Here is a 10167-nt window from a genome sequence, read left to right as displayed (position 1 = left end):
CAGTTTCAGCAGCAGCTGACTTGGGGACGCCTGGGGTTCTTAAGTTGAATCTGTATGTAAGTCGGAACTGGCGTCCAGATTCAGCCGCTGTTGAAACTGATCAGGGGCTGATTCCAGGAAGCCCGGGGCAGAGCAACTCCACCTCGGGCTTCCTGTAGTCAGCCGCTGGTCAGTTTCAGCAGCGGCTGAATCTGGATGCCAGTTCCGACTTGCATACAGATTCAACTTAAGAACAAACCTACAGTCCCTATCTTGTACGTAACCCGGGGACTGCCTGTACACAATTCCATCTACTTCAATAGTGAAGCTGGGCTCGATGTTCCTTAGGCCGAGTTGCCGTGGCATGCGAAGGTTCTGGCTAGGGGTGTGGGTTATGGGGTGGAGCTGTGGCAGGGGGTGGGCTCTGATGCTGGGCCGGGTCAGAGGAACCAGAGCGCTAGCAGGTTCATGCCTACTTCCATTCCCATGCTTAGGAGCACGAGGCACTGCAATGTGCAGGCACAGATCCTTAGATCCTGTTACAGGTTGGATCTTGCTGATCCTGCACCCTCAGGACCGGAGCAGTCCCAAACTAGGGAGTTTGCTGGACCAGGAGAGAGCAATGCTTTCTTGCTAGCTTCCAGCCCCTGCTCCCAGACTCTGCTCCTGGCCCCAGCAGATCTCCCAGCCACTGGCCCGCAGAGGCATAGTGAGGGTGTTATGTGCCCGGGGGTAAAGGTAACATTTGCACCCTCGCCTCCCCCCTGCCACATGGTGGGGCCCCAAACCTGGTGCATGGCTAAGCTCAGCCCCGGAAGGAGGGAGGGGAGCTTGTTCCGTGTCTTACCTGATCCCCCCGCCCCAGTTTGGGGCTGGGCCCCACATGCACTAACCCTACAGCAGAGGTGGAGGGGGGTTGTGCTGGGGGCAGAGAGATGGGAAGGAGGCAGCTCCACCCCGTGGCGGTGGGCAGAGGAGGAGCAGTAGAGCAGAGGGATGACACGGACTATATTGGCACCCCACTAATGTAGCACCCAGGGGCAACTTCCCCACCCCCACACCCTTCTCACTACACCACTGTAAATAATCCACCTCTTAGGATATTTATTGTTTAATGAATTACTTATTTTACTAACTACAGACATATACATTAGAAAGTTTTGTGGTTTACATTCTGTTAAATAATTTTTTCTTTTTAATTTGTTCATATCCCATTCTCATTAGGTTCGTGTCTTTTACATAAAAAATGTCAAATTCTTAAAATATGTAAGTTTTATAAAACACGCGAGAAATAAATGTTATACAGCCTAAATACGAATTTCACCACTATATTTCTGTAAAGCATTTAAAACCACTGTTATAGCAAATGAGTAACTCATTGCTTTAATGAATAAAAGGTAAAAAAAGATTTTGAGCATATCAAATTTATTGTAAGCAATCTGTAATGTTTCCTAACTGCCTAGTTATTTATTTAGTTAATCTAATTGTTTTTCATACTATCGCACAGTGATAAACTACATGAGAGTCATGAATATAAGAGAGTAACTTACGTGTTAAAATAACACTCAGAAAAACTTTTAAATAAAACTAACATACAACATGAGAACCACCCTCACTTTCTTGAAGGCACTTGAAGCAATAAGTAGCGTAAGGCTGAGGATACACTGCAAGCGTGGCTTTCTGTCTGCCCTGAGGACTTTTTCATTCAGGCTGCCATGAGAGTCTGTCCTTAAGTAAAGGAGGTCTCTCTGAGCTGCTCTTCTAAATTTCACACAAATCATTCAACTGAAGCCATAGATATCAAGATTCAAGGCCAACTTTGCCTTGAGCAGGCTGCCTCTCCAGGTGTTCACATCACAACATCCAAACATGTATAAGACGTTTAGCTGAGAAAGCCATGTTAATCCCAAGTCTCTGCTATGACCGGGAGATGTGGGTGACCTATAGAAAACACCAGCATTTTCTTTGGAAAATCCACAACAAAAAGTGGGTGATGATCACTTCAGAATTGAGGCTCTGATTATCCAGCACCAGCTGAGATACAACGGGCACTGTGTGCACATGGCTGATATATTTTTTACCAAAACTCCTGCCTGCCCAATTTGCCAAAGGAGAAAGGCAATGGGGAGGCCAAAAGGAATGGTATAGTATAGACAGGAGTGGCCCGAGGTGGGCTGCCGCAGCTGGCACCCCAGGCAAAACGCGCAATTGGCGCCCCCGCCTGCATAGCCACCAATAGGGTGACGTCATCATCGGACACCCGGGGTGCCCCGTGATGTCATCATCAGGCGCCGTTGAAGGCAGCACCCTAGGCGACAGCCGAGTCGGCCTAAAGTCATGGTCTGCCCCTGAGTATAGAGCAGTGTTTTTCAACCTTTTTTTATAAGCTTCAGAGGGGTAGCCGAGTTTGTCTGTAACAGGAAAAAACTTTAAAAAACAACAAAACAGTCTAGTAGTACTTTAAAGACTAATAAAACATGTAGATGGTATCATGAGCTTTCGCGGGAGGAAGTGGGTTTTGCCCACGAAAACTCATGATACCACCTACATGTTTCATTAGTCTTTAAAGTGCTACTAGACTATTGTTTTTTTAAGTTTTTCCTTTTGTTGTAAAGTACCTTTTTAAAAAAAATTGTAAGTACCCCCAATGCACCTACTCCTCCCCCAGAGCCAGGCACACCAGCCCCCCCATCCCAATGCAACTGTAGATACATCTCATTAATCTCTGTATTAATCATTTTCTCATTAAAATTGTTTTATTTTAACTTTGCATCAAGTCCTTTTAGTATTGTATTAAGTCTTTAGTTTGTTGTATTAAGTCCTTTTATATACAAACTTTGTATATTTTCATATAGAACATAGAAACTTTGAATTAAGTCTTTTTACATAGAAACTTTGTATCTTGTAGACTTTGTACCCCCTTTTGCTTAATTGTCTTGTTGAGTGAATGAGGTGTTAATGGATAAAGCATGAAAGACCAGCAACTCCCTGCACTTGCAATGGTTGGGGAAGGGTGGAAGCCAGATCCAAGTACAATAAGAACAATGGGACCTGTGAAGTGGGCTCATTGAAAGAAGACTGGACCTATGGACACCTTGGGAGTCAGCAGCAAGTGCCTGCTTTTGGAAGCTCCCTCTTGGAAGGTGAATGGGGCAGCATTAAGTCAGCCAACTGCATATGCATATGATGACTCACAGATAATGCATATCCATGATGAGAGGGAAGACACTATACATCTAATAATGTACCTTGCAGAGGGACCCCCGGCTTTCCCCTTGTCAACATGGGAGCATAGATCTGGCTCCCCTCCGCCCCCACCTAGCTCACCTGGCCAGTGCAGTTAGGGGGAGCAACTATCGTATATATAGTAGCCCAATGTCTGTGACTCTGTAACGCTGAAACGCTGACTAATGCCTCTGGGCGGCGCTGTTGCCTCAGTCATGTCCTTCGCCTCCCGCCGTGGGCTTTTAGCTGACTTCTGAGCTGCTCAGCCAGGCCGCCATGGGAGAGCAAGCAGCTCAAGTGGCTGTTTGGACTCCGCGGTCCCCCAAGTGAGAGGCAGGAGGGGGGGAAGAAGAGAAAGAGAGAGATGGAGAGAGAGGCAGGAGGTGGAGGAGAGCTGGGGGTGTGTGTGAAGCAGTAGGAGGAGGAGAGAGAGAGAGATGTGGAGGAGAGTGAAAGCTTGTCTGTCGCACCAACAGAAGTTTAGCCAATAAAAGATATTACCTCACCCACTTCGTGTAATATCCTGGGACTGACATGGCTACAATCGCACTACATACAGAATTATATTGCTGCACTTAGGGTAAAATTAAAGCTACACCAGTCATGGACAACGTCTATCAGAGTATGGAGAAATGAAGTGGCTCTCCTTGCTGGCTTTGCTACATGGGTTTGTATGGTGCCTGTGTCTTTGTATATGCTGGTTGCTGTTCTGTTGCACACAAAAATTCAAAATTCACCTTTTGTTCATTTATTTCATATCACACACCACACTCTATTATAGAAGCTGGCTTGGTCATGGCTTGGTCAAGTGTAGTCGAAGACCAAAGAAAGAACTCACTTTTGACATAATCTAAACTTTACCCTTCAGCTTTATGATCATGCATACATTTTTCCCTTTGAATTTCTTCACAATTTGTGCTGAAACATGCTTTTGCAAAAAGTTTGTTATTTTTACACCACATCCCTGGAATTGAAAACCCTTGCATTGTGCTTCGAATTCCATTTCAGAATTTTCACACTGCAGTCTGTTTTTGAAGGTGCTTCTTTTGTTTTGGTTTTTCTTTTTTTGGCTCAAGTATGGTAACTTTCGTGTAACTGTCCAGGGAGGTTAAAGTGTTCTTCTACTGGTTTTTATTATGTTACCATTCTTGATGTCTGATTTGTGTCCATTTATTCTTTTGCATAGAGACTGTCTGGTTTGTTCATTGTACATGGCAGAGGGACATTGTTGGCACATGATAGCATCTGTCACATTAGTAAATGTACAAGTGAATGAGGTTGCTGATGTGGTTAGGTCCAATGATGGCGTCAGTAGGGAAGATGTGGACAGAGTTGGCAACAGGGTTTGTTGCAGGGATTGGTTCCTGGGTTAGTGTTTCTGTTGTGTGGCGTGTACTTGGCAGTGGTTGTTTCAGGTTGGGCTGTCTTTAAGCGAGGACTGGCCTGCCTCCCAAGGTCTGAGTGTGAGGGAGCTTCATCTAGATCGGTGGTTCTTAACCTGGGGTGCACGCGTCCCCTGGGGGTGTGAGATGCCCTTTCTGGGGGTGTGAGACATGCCAGATTTTTATGATATATCTTAGGTTTAAAACTGACCTACTTCAGTGATTTTTAATAATGAGTGCAAGAACATACTTTGAGAACCAAAGGGGTGCAGGCAGCAGTAAGGTTAAGAACCATTGATCTAGAGAGACCCAACAAAGAAAGCAACAAAAAAACCCACAGGCCATTACCTCCAGTGCCCAGCTAAACTCTCTCCAATACCTCATCAAGGATCTACAGCCTATCCTGGATGATGCTCCTTCACTCTCACAGATGTTAGTCTCTCTCTGAGCATTAAATACTTTGCCAATACCCTTCTGGTACTGCTAACCAGGGTACTATTATAATAAGCAGGGCTTGCCAAGCTGCAGTGAGCCCTGCTCGCCAGCCATGCAGATCGCTCTGCACCGGCTCTTCCGGGGTGTAATCTACTCGCCATGGGCAAGTAGATTACATTATTTGTTGAGCCCTGATAATAAGATATACCTATCTCATAGAAATGGAAGGGACCTTGAAAGGTCATTGAGTCCAGTCCCCTGCCTTCACAGTAGGACCAAGTACCATCCCTGACAGATTTGCCCCAGATCCGTATATGGCCCCCTCAAGGATTGAACTCACAACTGCAGGTTTAGAAGGCCAATGCTCAAACCACTGAGCTATCCCTTCCCCTTCGTGTATACAAAAAGCATCCTCTGGCAGCACTGTTTCAATGGACTTATCTACTCAAAGGTCTGACCATCCTACTCCCATAGACAGGACAGCGTGTCATCCACCTCCCTCTATTACCTTGTCCTAAGCTCCATTCTTCGTAAAAAGATGCAAGTCAGTCTGAATGCTCTGTCTTATAATGATGATGAATAAAACCTTCTTTTCATCAACAGTCAGCGACTCTGGTACAAGAGATGCTGAGACGTTACAAGAGGCTCTCGGAACGCTCTCCACCTCTCAGCCAAGTCTGACTTTACCTCTCATGTTCCTGCTACAGTGTTATTAGGGATGCAACTAAAGGGGTTGGTTTTTTTTGAAATTTTATTTTACCATCATTATAAGACCACACCGGAAGACCTAGCAATACGCTTCCTCCTAATGCACAGCAGCATTCACTGTCAGAGCACTGGCCTAGGTCAGGAAAGAAGGTAAGATGGAAGGTGATGCAAGTGTCTATAAAAATGAGGCATCATATGATGTGATAAGAGTTTAGGAGAAGATGTTAATATCAAGCTGGGAAGGGCAAGTGCTAGAGCCACCATCACAACCCGATTTAGTCTTGAATGTAAAATGAAAGTGTCTTCACCTAACATCCAAATGCAAAAGAACTTTTACACCTGGGGGGGCTAAACAGCAACACTAAGGGCACTTCCTGCAGCTCATAGTAGGCTGCAGGAATGGGTTGAGGAGCACATCCAAATTGACTCCTTGGGTTCCTAGCCCCTTCCTTCATAGATTGTACCCTCACTCTTTACAACAGAGAAGTTCTCGGATGCAGAACAGACCTCAGGAAATATATCCCAGAACAGGCTATAAGCGTTGCAAACTCTTGTGCCCTAAGAGTAGAGTTGGTTTAATCAATATCATACACTGGAGACTGCAACATTAATCACCATATCGTAACTATGCAACAGGAGAGATTGTCATTCTTTTAGCCAACCTAACAGATTGGCAAACATGCTAATTTATGCATGTCTCTGTGCGTGCATCTAGCTCTCTTCACATTTGTAGCCTGGAATCTTGGCCCCCCCCATTTAAATCATTTGCGAAACTCCTGTTGACTTCAATGGAGCCAAGATTTCACCCATCCCCCACCTCCACACACACAGTGGATTAGACTGTCTGCAGCTTGTAGAACAGGTGCTGCATTCTACACCTCATCTGGAATCAAAAATGTGCTTGCACCTTCTTCTGGGTTTCATGTCATGTGAGACCATCTGAGGTTCCAAGGCCATTGCTAACAACTGCAATTTTGCAACCAATTAAAAATACACAACTGAGCAGGAGCTTTTATCACTTCTGTCGCCCCCAAGTCACTCTCTGCCAGTATTCAATACTAATTTGCCTTGAAGTTGACATTCTCTTCTATAAATATACTTCCAGTGGATGTACTTAAAACATGCTACCAGTCTGAGAATTTCTACCAATTCTACTCTGCCCATCATATACAAGGCATCTCTCACACCCCTTAAAAAACGTTAAACTCAGGGAGAAATATTCTAAGCTCAACTGCTGCATTTGCAAAGAGGGTCCCTTGGTTGTTTGACTTAAGTCTCAAAACTGCATTTGGTTATCTAAAAAATCATTTAATTTAGAGAAAGTGTGTCCTGCAAACCACAATTGCCCTCCGACAACTTAGTGCTATTTATACAGTCAGGAACCACAGCCCATCTGCAACCCTCCCGGCTCGCAAGCAAACCCATAAGCACACATCTACTGCCAAACTGCTGGTTTTATATTAGATGGGCTGATTTAGAATCACACACATGTATTTCAATGAGGCATGCTAGTTCAAAGGCTAGTTCTTGCATCCAGGTGAGAATATCCCTCAATGGATACAGGGGGAGGGAACATCCAAAATGTGATTGTCCTGTGGGACCCCAGGACTCGCTAGAGAAACAGCAGCGCTTCTGCTAGATCAGCACTCGCTCTCACTGTGGGAGGATCTGAGTTTGGGATGCTGCAGTGTATTTTAAGTGAGATTTATTCGTTTCTTGCAAGGAAAAAGAATTTCACTAATGCGGTGGGTGTTCTGGTTACCACAGAAGCTGCTCCACTAGCAGAGAGATTATGTGCTGCATGGAGCACACAACCCACAGCTGACGTCTGGCACACGGATGACAGATTTTGCTTTACGAGCTGGGCAGATGTTCTGGGCCAAAGAGCAGGGAGGATCAACCTGAAATGGTTGTATACAGCAAGGGAGATGCCACATCATTTTTGGCAAAGCAAGCAGCCAACCATGGAGGAAGGCAGTGGGTAGGGCTTGCCCGCCTCCCTACCATAGCTACAGGAACAGGCAAATTGCTCCAGGTACATCGGATCCCATTGGCAACTATCCACCCTTCCATGGTGGCCTCTTCCTTCCAGTAGCAACCATCTCCTGGGTGGACTTTAGAGAGCCCCAGCTCTCTTAGAAGAGCCCTGGCCAGCAACCAGAAAGCCAAGAAGTGTGTCTGTATGGGGGGAGGGTTACCTAAACAACCTCCAGTGGCAGCAGCTTTTTCTCCCCCTAATCCCAGACTTACTGCCCATGAAAAACGAACAAGTAGTCCTGCAGCACCTTAAAGACTAACAGAACATGTAGTTGGCATGAGATTTTGTGGGCAGAGCCCACTTCTTCAGATGACCGAAGTGGGCTGTGCCCACAAAAGTTCATGATACCATCTACATGTTTTGTTAGTCTTTAAGGTGCTACTAGACTCTTGTTTTTTAAGTTTTCCAGTTACAGACTAACTCGGCTACGCCCTGAAGCTTTTGCTCACGCGCTGTCATCCTCACCCACTGCTCAGATTATATCAAAAGCTGAAGCCAGGTATGTGTTATTTACAGGCATATCCAGGAGGCTAGTCATCTTAGCATTGAGCAATTTAACCTAAATGAATGGTTCCTAAAGTCTTTGGCCTGTGGCCCACCTTACTCAATGTACATCTTTCTGTGGGCTGCCAGCCAGCCACCTATGACAAAAAAGGGGGCAGGAGGGAGTGGGGGAGGAGGGTCTCGCTGAAAGGTAGGGTGCAGGAGTGAACTGAGTGTGGGGAGAGCAGGGGTCTGGGAAGGAGGTAGAGTGTAGGGGTGGGAGTGTCGGGTCTCGGCAGGGGGGTGCATAGGAAGATGAAGGTGCAAAGTCTAGGCAGGAGGCACACGTATTTGGCTATGTGCTCCCAGGCAACTGCCCCGCCCTGTTTCCATTGGCCACAACTCTGGCCAATGAGAGAAGGGGGAGATGCCTCCAGGCAAACAGTTTCCTGTGCTGCCCTTGCCCTAAGGAGTGAAGGGGGGGGAAGAGAGGGAGAGCAGCAGAAGAACATGGAGCTACTTCCTCTGCAAGACAGACCCAGCCTGAGCTCACTGCCCTCAGCAAGAAGCTGGCATTGGTGCTCCAACCTGCTATGGAGGGGGTCCGAGCCCTGAGCCTTGCAAGATGGTTATGGACCATTAGTGATCTGCGGACCACACTTGAGAACCACTGACCACAAACTATTTTATCACTGTTGCACCTAGAAACCAAGATAGATCAGGTTTCTGGTGCTAGAGGGTCTGTACAAACACATCGTAAGAGGAACTTAGTAGGCAGAAAAAAGGAAGAAATATCATCCCCTTTTATAGCTGGGGAACAGAGATGAAGGCCAGGATCCTTAAAGGCATTTAGGTCCCTAATTGTATTGATTTTGGTGGGAATGAGGCACTTAAATACCTCTGAGGAATACATTCAGCATCTGAACCTAGGCCACCTGAATCCCAGTACCTTCAACACAAGATCATCTTTCCTCTCTAATTTGTCAAATACTTGAACCACAAATGCAAAATACATCCAGTAAATTGCAGATTCCTTTTATACTGTCATTATAAGGGATATACCAATACATATGTGGTATCAGCCATGGAATAGTAGATATGAACTCAAGCCACAAGTTTGCATCCAGAGCAGACTTTCCTAAAGATCAGATTTTGTGTATTTGAAATGGACATAAACCAATAACTGCGTGTCTACCAGAGAGTCACTTCTGTTCCTGATTATGGCTGTATCCCACCTGTGAAAGTATAGCGAGACACTCCCTTCCAATTGGCACTTCACCTACTTTTTATTTTTGAGCCTATAAATTCACATCACTTTGTGTTTAAGAAAAAGAGAATGCACCAGACACCACAAGTTGTTGGAGGTTGGGGCAAGCTATGTAAGGAGCAGTTTAAGAGTGCAATGTGCAATGCATCGCTCCACCAGACAGAGGAACTGATGGAAGTCTTTAGACTTGTAGTAGAGTTCAGAGCACTTACTTGTACATTATGAAGTGAAGTAAAAGTCTGACGTAGCACATAAGAACTTGGTTGAATTATCCAGAAAAATCAACACGGTGACCACTATGCTCATATGAAAGATGTTAGCCCAGGGCTTTAATGGGATTTGGACACCTAATGCCCATAAGCTCTTTTGAAAACCCCAGCATTCGTATCTATGACAAACAAGTCGATTGCTAGCCTTAGAACAGACCCAACAGGTAATATGAAGGTAGGCTTCACTGCAGCAGTCCACTGGCATGTTGCATTCCAGACCTGGAATCACTTCTCTCCATGGAAGGGTAGCTCTGCGTTCCTCTGGGTGACAGTCTAGACTGGGGCTCTTAGAAACAAGGATAATGCAGGAGCTGAAGAGTATGCAACTAAACATCTGGGAAGTAGCACAGCAAAGACTTGATTTGAGAGGAGTTTAGACTT

This window comes from Pelodiscus sinensis, chromosome 1, assembly GCF_049634645.1.
Source record: "Pelodiscus sinensis isolate JC-2024 chromosome 1, ASM4963464v1, whole genome shotgun sequence".
Taxonomy (NCBI): Eukaryota; Metazoa; Chordata; order Testudines; family Trionychidae; genus Pelodiscus; species Pelodiscus sinensis.
The sequence above is the reverse complement of the archived record's forward strand: the minus strand, read 5'-3'. Positions refer to the sequence as shown.